Source organism: Nesoenas mayeri, assembly GCF_963082525.1.
Source record: "Nesoenas mayeri genome assembly, chromosome: 10".
Lineage (NCBI taxonomy): Eukaryota > Metazoa > Chordata > Aves > Columbiformes > Columbidae > Nesoenas > Nesoenas mayeri.
Window position 1 is genome coordinate 15,993,612 of NC_137560.1, and position 10,140 is coordinate 16,003,751.

Here is a 10,140-nt window from a genome sequence, read left to right on the forward strand (position 1 = left end):
AGCAATCTAGCTGTCCAGATAAGTGAAATTCTCCTTTTTTCAGCTCTTTTCCTGCAAACATTACTCTTCTGTCTTTCTATATTCCTCACACCTTCAGCAGCTTTGATTTGGAACTACATACACAGTCTTTATACAGAAATACAAAGATGCCATAGAAAAAATGGAAGAAATCTAGGTGCCACTCAAAGCAGAATCACTCAGAGTTATACTAGGAAATGTAATGCCTACTTTATCATTCCTGGTTTATGCATTATTTTTAATGTCACCACTGGATGTGCCTCTTCTCGAAGATGGAAATGCTGAATTACTTCCATGCCACATTGTCCCAGAAATGCCATCACTTAAGTTTCACAAGTAATACAAGACTGAAGCAAACTGGCAAACATGCAAAAACATTCAGTAGTTTTCTTTTTAAAGATGAGTGACATTTTAACACTCACAACTTTAATGGAAGACAGTGCATCTGGCTCTGCTTTCTACCAAATTAATTGTATGCTCTCTGTAAGGCTGGATAATAAATACAGTGATATGTTAACAGTATAAATTGATGAACTGGAAGCGATAGCCTTCATTCCCATTTATTTAGGAAAATTTGCCTTGTATTATAAACATCCAATAGTAAATTAAGGACTTAAGAGATACATATTCTAGCCTTCTTACAGCGTTAACTCTATGTTAGCTTAACTGGTTAGGGTATCAGTTCTACACTTGCCTGGGTGAAATATGATTGCTATGTCCAAACTTTGTAAGCCATTCTCAAGAGCAGATAACCAGACTAACTTAACTGAAACAGCAAAACATTCAGCCAAGTATCAGAAAAGGTATTTCTCATTGATCACAAAAAGGCGATACTTACAATTCTTACACACAGAATAGACCTGATTTCATTTTTGGTTTTGATATTAAATTCTATTAAACCTATTGATGAGATATGTTGAAGAGTCCCTGGACTTTCCTTCCCCCTCTATTCCCTGTGGAATCCAAGCTATGGAAGACCTTAGGAATGTCAGCTGAGTGAGGGAAGATCAGGCAGAGGGGTACCAGGCTCCTTCCATTGGTTTGCTAAAGAGGAAAAATCTACTTTGCAGCCAGAGGTGTGAAACAAGATAAGCTTGCTGCCTTTTAGACCCTGACTGCTTTTTTCTCCTACTCAAGTGACCATGAAAAATAACTTCAACTGAAATTTTAAGCTTCTCTGTGTCACAGCGAGCATCATGACTTTCCTGCTGCTGTTGGTTATATTTTGTGTGAAAGTTTGGCTTATTTGTATTTTTCATAACACCTAGGAATCCAAAGAATTCACTGAGTGCTAAGCGTAAAATGGAAGTTCACATATATATCTTTCCTTTAGTAGCTTTGACAATATTTCTGTGATGCTAAGTGCTTTCATATGCACTTTTATACTTCTTATTTCCAGGCAGTCAGGTCCCCACTTCTGGTTTCTCCCACCTTTCTGAACCATCATCTTGATGCCTTTGCAGCTTCCGTGTGCACTCCTGCTAGCTAACTGCTCTTCCGTCCCTTTTGACAGCTAAATACTTATTTCTGCTTCTGCAGACTTCACATTCATATGTGTGACAAGCTTCCAAAATCCTCAGGGTTCAGAGTGTCCATAGATTAATAACCAAGGATAAGCCCTTTCAATGGAGAGAGGAATGTAGGAAGTTGGTAACACCAAATGAATTATTCTAGAGCAGTTCATTAGTATTTACAAAGATTTATAAATATGCCATTGTGGCCTGGTATCACAAAGTACGGCGTGTGCTCAAAGTGATGTCAGACATATTATGGGAGTCAGCTGGAAAACCATTAGACCTCAGTAACTGGGTAGAAACGACCTGTAACCTAGTCCAGCTGCTAAGCTAGGATGCTCTTTTCATGACTTTAGTTAAAGCTGAAATGTTCTTGCGTTTGACTTTGCATCTGAGCCTGGAATATTTTATTACTGCTGAGTCATTCCAATGCATTTTTCTAAGTGCCTCAGGGTAGTATTTGAATGGCTGATAAGAAGTTAATTCCAATGCATTCAGTGGCAGAAAAAAACTAAACTGGCATGGAACAAGTTGATCTTATTTGTCACGTCCTAGTGAAATGACAACCCTCAAAGACATAGACTTTACATTCCTTACTTCAATACCTATACACGATTAGAGCTAAAGGAGGAAAACCACCTAAGCAAGAAACACTTTTGAAGATCTTATGTTCATAGGCTATTGATTATTGATTCCATATAGAGTATTTGGAGGAGGCTGGAGCTGAGAAATAAGAGCAGTACAAAGAGCTAGACTACCAGAAAGGGGAGAGAAGGGAAGAGGTCACAGAAATGCTATGAGTTATCTTCACATTAGGAAAAAAGAAAAGAAATAGAAAATTCTGAGCCAGGCTTAGAACAAAGTTAAGTGGTACTTCATACAACAGGCATGTGGTCTGTGAAACCTTCTGTGAAAAGGTACTGTAGATGCTAGCATAAGGCAGTTTAAGGGAAGAGCAAAAAGTTGATGGAATCAAAATCCACTAAGTTTACTAAAAACTTAATACTCATAATGAGAACAGCTGGAGTCTGGCAAGAGTTTAGAGAGGAGAATCATACACATGCCTCTTCTTCTGCTCCTCCCCAGGTACCAGTTTTTGACAAATGTCAGAGCCAACATATTGGCTTAGATGGACCTTTAGTTTAACTCACAAGTCATTCTTATGGCAAGAGGTAGGGGATGCAGTCCTGAAGCAAAGTGGTAAACATATGGCAAGAAATAGCTGGGCAGCAAAATGTCACTATTCATCTTCTGTTTAAAGAGAGTATAGGTAGATAAGTTACAGCAAGTGCATATATATATATATGGTAGATAGGCATATGCAATGGATGTCAGCAATCCACACCTACCTCAACAGAAGATACAGTGCAGACTGAAGCAGCAGCTCTTGAAAGAAGTGATATTTCAGAAGCTGCAAAGTGTTTCCACTAACAAATAGTAAGCTGCCTCAGTGAAACACATCTGTGGCTTGCTCCTAGTGAAATTTCATTGGGCTCACATAGAAAAGTTGTATTTGCTCATAAAAGTAGCAGCATTTTCTTGTAGAATAAATTCATGGATTCCTTGCAAATATCTCTAGCTTTGCATGCAAATACTAACAAGAGAAAAAGTGGATCATTTTGCTTAGCTGAAATCCAATAAAAAAAGGGAGTGATGTTTGAAACCAGCAAGCAAGAAATAGGACTGAAAAAAAACAAAAGGAGAATTTTTGCAAACTGCATTAGAAATGCAGTCTGAAAATATCCATAGAACACAGAACATAAACTAAATATGAGCTATAAATATATAACAATATAAATACATAAATACAAGCATATTTGATTTTGAGATTTTCAGATACAAACCTTGAACTTCCTCTCTTCAGTCTGCTGCGGTTTGTTTGTTTTGCATAATAAAATTATTTTGGTCTGTCCCTTAAACCATACTGCAATTTCTTTCCTAAAAAAGCCCACATTGCAGTGCAATGACATTAGTTCTGTGAAGACACATGGCTTATTTCAGCTGAGAACTGTTCTGATCTACAGGAACTAATTAAAGCATTTTCTCGAGCTCCTTCCTTTCTTCTCATTACTGGTGACCAAAGACAACTGCTGAGACATGATTATTGCAGAACTGTCTGATAGTGTATGTATTATCTTTTCAGAAATAAATTGGCAAATACTACCAGAGTAAGGGGTAGGGAATGCTTAGGAAAACAACCACTGGCAGAAGAAAGCACCCATAAAAGTCACTCTAAGGCCACACAAAATGATCTCTGCCTAAAACAGCTTCAGAAAGAAATGTTGTAGGGCAAAGGGAACGTAGAAGAAATTAAGTCTGTGCAGGGTGATATGAGTGTTTATTCGTGAATGCATTCACAAAATTATCAGAGGGCTGAAACAGTTGGGGTTGTTCAGCCTAGAGAAGAGAAGGCTCTGGGGAGACCTTATTGTGGCCTTTCAGTACTTAAAGTGGGTCTATAAGAAAGATGGGGACAGAGTTTTTAATAGGGCCTGTAGCAACAGGACAGAGCACAACAGTTTAAAACTAAAAGAGAGGAGATTCAGACTAGATATAAGGAAGAAATTTTTATGTGGAGGATGGTGAAACACTGGCCCAGGATGTCCAGAGAGGTAGTGGATGACCCATTCCTATAGATACCCCAGACCAGAGTGGATGGGGCTCTGAGCAACCTGATCTGGGTGAAGATGTCCCTGCTGAGGGCAGGGGTTGGACTGGGTGAGCTTTGAAGGTCCCTTCCCACTCAAACCATCCTATGATTCTACGATTTCTCAGCATGGTCTGCAGGTTTTTGCAACTGGTGCGTGTTTCTACCAGTGATTTGGAAGGTGAAACAGCTTCATCCAGACAGTTCTTGAGTTCAATAAATCAGTGCTATTTACAAATTAGTTTATTTGTTTAGAGCCTTTGGCACCATAACCTATCAGTGATATATTTGACCTCAACATGACAGCTTGCTTCATCTGCAAGTCGTTAATTGCTGTGCAAAGAACCAGCAATAATTACATAAGAAGTGAGGAAAAGGGAATCTGTTCACCCAGTTTAAATGTAGCCATCCATACTACTATAGCATTTCTGCATTTGTGATGCCTTTCTACAGTTTTGCATGGCATGTCTTTTTTATTGTCTGGCTGCATGAACTTCTAGAAACCTGAATTAAGATGTCATACTGCACTGAATGTCCCATGGAGTCAGCTGATATGTCTGCACATTATAAAGACAGACTAAGATTAATGTGAAGGAAGTGCAGAGAGCTATTTACAATATTGGCACCATCATGCCCCTAAGAAGTGTAAAGGTTGCTCTAACTGTTCAAACAGTCGTGCCTGACTGTAAGTTTTAAAGAGTGGGTTGCTTTGCTGAAGAGTGTTAATAAGACGTGCCAGATCTTAACAGAGTCAGTCAATATGACAAATTCTGTAGTCTGAAAAAAATGGTGAGGAAAGAATTTAGCTTCAAAGAACAACTCCATCAACACAACAGGCTGAAGTAATTATAAAATCCATCGTGCTGCAAAAGCACACGCAACAAAGAGCATTTTAACTTCCCCAGTCCTTCAAAATCCCTTTTTTTTTCTACGTCCAGAGTGCAGCAGGGCTTAAAAACCACACATTTTCAAAAGTGACAGATTTAAATCCAAACCAAAATAACAACACCAGGAAAAAAGGAAAACATCACACCAGGTTTATGAGGGAGAAAATCATACGGCATTTTTACATGCAAATGATGAATATCAGTGGGAAAGAATTCAATATGATAGATGTGCTCTGTTTCCTGTCTGCTATTAAGTGAGCCCCTGTGATGCTTTTGCCTACTCTACCTTTTCATTTCCATAGGAAAGTGCACAAGATTTACCATGCAAATTGGCAGCAGCTGTACAAGGGACATGGAACACAAGGCCATGACTGGTTGACTCATCAATTGAAAGTAACTGATGGATCTTTTTCCTACCAGTGAAGTCAGTGGAAAAGAAGAAAGACTCTTCTAGGGTTTTTTGTGGTTTTGTGGGGGTTTTGTTTGTTTGATTTGTGTTTTATATGTTTTTGTTTTTCCACTTTTAACATTTCATTACTGCTACCAGTATTTTTTTTTTTTATTTTTTAGGAAGATCAGAGTCCATCAGAGTCACAGACTGAGTTCATGGATAATTCAGCAGTAGTTTCCCGTGGTGCCACCAGCCAAGACTACACTGAAAAGTTTAGCTTTGTCTCACTCTTTCTTTCAGGACTGAAAAAAAAATATATATTTTAAAAATCCACCCCAATAGAGTTTAGTTTGTATCATCAGTAGCTATACCAGCAAGGAAAACTACTTTCAGCAATATACACTGTCCTTTGACAGTGGTTTCCACAACAGTACCACAGCACAGAGACCTTCACAGTTGCACCTTGTGACTTGTCCTTGTTTTAATTATCTTATTTAAAATACTGAATAAAGCAGGAAAACCAAGTAATTTTCTCTGTTTCACAGGGAACTGATTATTCTATGATTTTTAACCCTTGGAAGCTAACATCTAATGTCACCATCTTGCAGTCCCCAAACACACAGAATTTTCACTACAGTCAATGAAGGCTTTTTCAGGAAAGACTGAATAGTAAACCACACTGAACCTTACTTTTAGAAGGACAGGCAAAATGAAAATGAAATATGTTAATCATACATTTTTTTTCTTGAAAGGGCACTAAAACTTTAAGACATTGCTAGAAACTAACAGGGTTAGATTTCTGATGGAGAAATCTTAAAATTGTTGTGTGTCTGTGTGCCCTAATTTGAAGACAAGGAAAACTTTTTCCCCCACTGTAGTAGGGTCCTTGATTAGGGAAAAGAAAATGAAGAAACAAATAATGACAGTCAATTTCCAATGCTTTCAGGCTATTTCATATCAAACAGTGTGATAAATGTAGCAATATCACTTTTGGCTATAGCACAAAAAATATCATTCTCTATAGACACTGCAGCATAAAACAAAAACGCTTTTATTACCAGTAGCAATGATGTGACATGCCTGATAAATGCCATTTTAAGACTCCTTTGGGTCCCAGCATCCCTTCACACTTATTATCAAGTTACTAATAGATTCTGTAGGTTTGACTGGCCATCATTTAAAAGTGTCATTTACTCTAAAATGACAGAAAAGTAAAATGTTCTAAAACGTTCAATTTTTCTCTTTTCCCTGACTGAATGACTAATGACTAAGAATAATAACTTTTATTCGTGTTGTCTAGGTGATGAAATGGCCATTGTAGAATGATGAATATCAAGTAAAGATGTTTTCATTTAACATAGGCAGGGGAAAAAAAAAACATGAACCTTTAAGTCTTAAAAATATGAAATGGAGCAGGCAGCTATTTAAGTACTCACATCTCTTCTATGACAACTGACTCTATTTCTCTTTGTTAGTAGTTTTTCTTTGGATGCACAGAAGTATTGAAAACAACAGGGTCAGACATGTCGCAGATTAAATTATTTTTTGCAAGATGACATCGTCCAAAGGTCCCCACTGAGATTAACACCCCTTTGTTCCAGGTACTGTATAGACATATCACAAAGGTTAATTCTAGCAGCAGTGTAAGAGCAGAGAGAGATGCACAGGAGAAAATAGTTGTACAGTAGATTCATGGCAGACCTCACAATGTATTATATTTAGATTAGAGATGATACTCAGGTTACAAACACCTCAGAAGTGTCCCTGCCATTGCAAATCATAACCATAACACCCAGCAGAAGACTATGTTCACCCACAGATGGTTTCTACAGCACTCTACAGTACCAACAGAAATAAGAATATAAACCACATCTTTCTGCAAATTTAATTAATTGGAGCTGAATGTCTAATTCTCTTAAGCCATTTAAAAAAAAAAAAAAAACAAAAAACAGCATAAATTCTTTTCTCTATTAGAGGATTTGATCTCACCATGACAAAGATACAATAAGTAATTCTACATTAACTAAATCAATGGAAATACTCACCTGACACTCTGCTCAACATGCTCAGTCCTTGTAGTTCAGACTGGTCTGCAATGAGGGCCACTGGGAGTTGATCTTTCCTGCAAAGAACAAAACATCAAATAGTAATCTTTCCTTTGAAGGGAACAGATTTCATCCTTATCTAAGAAAAACCAAAAAACTTTATTTCAACCTGATTTTGTGTTGATCCTGTACAATTTTTTAAAGATTTTTCTTAAAAATGTATCTTAAGATAGCTTGGCCTGTTCATTCCAGTTAGTTTATTTGCAGAACAAAGCCATAAAGCAACCTGTGATTAATATTGTGTCTGTGTAAATTTAGTAGCAAGTAAGAATATTCTAATGTTTTTACACTAAAGTATATCCAAAGGCTTTAGCATGATTACTTTTGATTTGACATTGCAGCAATTCCAATAATGTCAGTGGAGATACTACTAATTTGCATGAACTATGTCCTGATTCAGTTTCATTGATTTCAGTACTGATTTTCACCTGGAAGAGTCCCACCATCCCAGATCTTTGTCTTTCCAGTTCTGCAGGGAGACCGAAATGTCACTGGAGAGCCCAATTCAGCTAAACAGGGATTAAGTGAGCTAGATTTGAGCAGGCATTTTTAGTCTCTTTCCTTGAGATGGAGAAATTCTATCATGAAAAAGGGTCTGAAGAACAAAGGGCTTTATGTTGTAGGAGATAAATGTCCACCACACCAACTAAATCACCAGGCAGAGCAAACTAGAGACTGTGGGAGATAAAAGCATCCGCGGCCACAGCCTCAGTAAAGGAGTCAACTCTGCAGCTTCTCCGTTAACAGTGCCACAGCCTCTGATCCACTCTGAGGGGACACCCATTGTTACTCCACATTTTATTCATTAGACAGACTTTGAAACACTAGCTTCTGGTCACTCAGCGGTCATTTTTGATGATAACAAGTGTCCCACCAAAGAGAAGAAGAAAGTGAACCATGTGATCAGAAATATCACAAAATGCTGCTCTGGCTGCACTGCAGGCTGTGTAATGTAAACTCTATCAAATAAACACTCCCAGATATTTTCCTACTCTCCAATTACTGCACTAGAAATGCTCAATAATGTTCAACAAATGTACGAAAACAGCATATGTCAATACAGCATTTTCTTCAAACTGTTCTATTTTGAATTCCTGTTTTGTTCAATTAACACCGCTATAACTGACTCACTGATCTCAGATGGTCATTACATATGATCTGCTTGGGAAGAAAAGGAGTTTTGTTAGTACTGAAAATCTACCGATAAGCAACTTTATAGCAGTGACACACACAGGTGAATGTCAGAAAGATCTGAGGTGTGATGCTAAAAGGTCCATCTCAAAATGGTGGCAAAAGGTACGTCCCTAGGGCTGATATTGAGGCTGAGCAAAGTCTGCGACTCTGTTCTTCCAGCCAGAAGAGAACAGAGACAAAACCACCTTTGTATTGGATGTCATCAGTGATCACACATTGTCTGTTAACAGACAATGTAAGAGTGATATCATTTTTCTTAAGTTTCTTGTGTGCACTTCTTCCATTTGCTTTTTCCTTTGTGTATTAACAGGAATTCAACTATTTAACAGAAGAGGAGAGCAGAACATACTTTTGGCTTAGTCAAAAAAGCAGTCTAAAGCATGGAAACTTACAAAGAAAAGTCGTTATTGTAGCTGGGAGTGGTGGTCCTACACCGGCAAACATCTATATATTTTATCTCTTTCAAAACCCCAAATCTCTTCATGCCAAATAAGCCACTAGTGATTACAGTTAGAGTTATTCTACAGTGATTCTGATCATGCTAAGTACCACCCAGCACAGCTGTGGGCCCTGTGTAGAAGACTGTCTGATGTAATTTCACATATAGCACTCAGACAAAAAGAGGTGGGAAGGACAGAGGAGCACGTGTAGCTCTCCCCTGGTTATCGAGCAAGGCTTGCTGTTTGAGCACTGGCAGGTAAAACGCTGCTGGTGGTGACTGGTTAGTGTACTGAAGCAAAACTTGAGAATGTCATGGCTGTGAGAATTTCATTTCATGTGGGTGTTTGCCAGCTGTGTGGGAAGCAGAGAAGACAGAAATGTTGCCAGGAGGATGCTCTGAAGGGACTGTGGTCCCTTGTGTGAAAGAGGTTGGGTGGTCCTGAACTGCCACTGCTCAAATGGAGCTGTAGCTTGTGAGCCAGCTGGGAGAGAATGTGTGCAGGCTCAGAGATGAAGAATAAATGGTAGGAAACAGGTCAGGGATGGAAAAAGGAGTGTTGTGAGTCAGCCAGTCAGGGCGAGTAGCTAAAGCCACATAGAGGATAAGATTCAAAGGTCATGCATTGGCATAACTGTTTTCCTGCTGGAAACTAATGACAGGTTAAAGGTCCAGGACTCTGACGACTTCACTGAGAATAGGACCCAATGGTACACCTATTTAAAAACTTATTCAGGCATCCAAGTATTGTATCTATCTAAAATGAAAATACTTATGAGCTTGACTGAATCAGAATCCAACAAAATGGGAGAAATGCAACTGGTCTTCAAATATGGTTCAGATCAACTCTGAGAATCACCAAACAGCACATGCATCCCAGATTCCCCCGTGAGCTGTGCATTAGAAATCATTTGTAAAATTATTTTTTTAGTCCTAAAGACAAAT